Below are 1,904 nucleotides of genomic sequence, written 5' to 3'. Positions count from 1 at the left end.
CCTGCCAAAAAGTGATTGTGGTCTATAACTTGTCACTGAAACAATATTTCTTCTTCAAACTTGGTGGATGTCATTCAGAAGGGTCCTATGTGACATGTTATATCTCAAACACTCTCCAAGAACTGCTGAAAAACTTTTAAAATAACATTAATACCCATAATATGCCATTTTCAAGCTGCCAAAAAGTGATTGTGGCCTATAACTTGTCACTGAAATACTATTTCTGCTTCAAACTTGGTGGATGTCATTCAGAAGGGTCATATGTCAAATATTACATCTCAAACAGTCCCTCAGAACTGCTAAATTACCATTAAGGAACAATAAAACTGACAATATGCAATTTTCAACCTGCCAAAAAGTGATTGTGGCCTATATCTTGTCACTGAAACAATATTTCTGCTTCAAACTTGTTGGGTATCATCCAAAAGGATGATATGTAGCACATCATATCCCAAACAGTCTCTAAGAAATGCTGAATAACTTTTAAAGGAACATTAACATTGATAATATGCCATTTTAAGCCTGCCAAAAAGTGATTACCACCTATATCTTGTCACTGAAAAAATTTTTCTGCTTCAAAATTGTTGGATATAATCCAGAAGGGTTACACATGACATATTATATCCCAAACACTCTCCAAGAACTGCTGAATAACTTTTAAAGGAACATTAACATTGATAATATGCCATTTTCAGCCTGCCAAAAAGTGATTGCCGCCTATATCTTGTCACTGAAATACTATTTCTGCTTCAAACTTGCTGCATGTCATTCAGATGGGTCATATGTCAAATATTATATCTCAAACAGTCCCTTAGAACTGCTGAATAACTTGTACAAGAACAATAACACTGATAATATGCCATTTTCAAGCTGCCAAAAAGTGATTGTGGACTATAACTTGTCACTGAAACAATATTTCTGCTTCAAACTTGTTGGATATCATCCAGAAGGGTTACATGTGACATATTATATCCCAAACACTCTCCAAGAACTGCTGAAAAACTTTTAAAAGAACATTAATACCGATAATATGTCATTTTCAACCTGTGCATAAAACGTCAAATTTCAAAAATGTTGTAATTCAAAAATAATACAAAAAAAGGATAATGGCCAAATGGAAACAGGTGGGAGGAGATCTGCTTAAACACATTAGGAACACCAAGTAATAGGAAAGACAAAACAAACAGTAATAAAAATGTCATTCCAATACAGCACTTATTAATTGAAACGAAAACCAAAACCACACACAGCAACACGAACATAAATTAATGAATTAATAAACAAATAAACAACCAATAAATATTATAGGAGACATTTATTGGTTGTTTATTTGTTTATTAATTCCTTAATTTATGTTCGTGTTGCTGTGTGTGTTTCTGTGTTGTTCACAACATTAGAGTTCAGCTTTGATTGCAATTTGTTTGTAGGATTATTCAATTATTTTGTGGTTCCTAACATGTTAGCATAGTTACTGTATGCAAAGAATTAATATATATGTTGTTCTATGGTTTACTGGTGTTGAGCTTCCGCTATACCCTCTGTTTCTGGTCTATTTGTTAGTTTATTTTAACTGGTGGTTTCTTCTTTACTTGGATGTAATTGTTATTTGTTTTTGGTTTTCGTTTCAATTAATAAGTGCTGTATTGGAATGACATTTTTATTACTGTTTGTTTTGTCTTTCCTATTACTTGGTGTTCCTAATGTGTTTAAGCAGATCTCCTCCCACCTGTTTCCATTTGGCCATTATCCTTTTTTTGTATTATTTTTGAATTACAACATTTTTGAAATTTGACGTTTTATGCACAGGTTGAAAATGACATATTATCGGTATTAATGTTCTTTTAAAAGTTTTTCAGCAGTTCTTGGAGAGTGTTTGGGATATAATATGTCACATGTAACCCTTC

The sequence above is a fragment of the Haplochromis burtoni genome, unplaced genomic scaffold (genome assembly GCF_018398535.1).
Source record: "Haplochromis burtoni strain Fernald_Lab_line unplaced genomic scaffold, NCSU_Asbu1 Contig_62, whole genome shotgun sequence".
In the NCBI taxonomy this organism is placed as follows: Eukaryota; Metazoa; Chordata; class Actinopteri; order Cichliformes; family Cichlidae; genus Haplochromis; species Haplochromis burtoni.
This window is presented reverse-complemented; position numbering follows the sequence as displayed.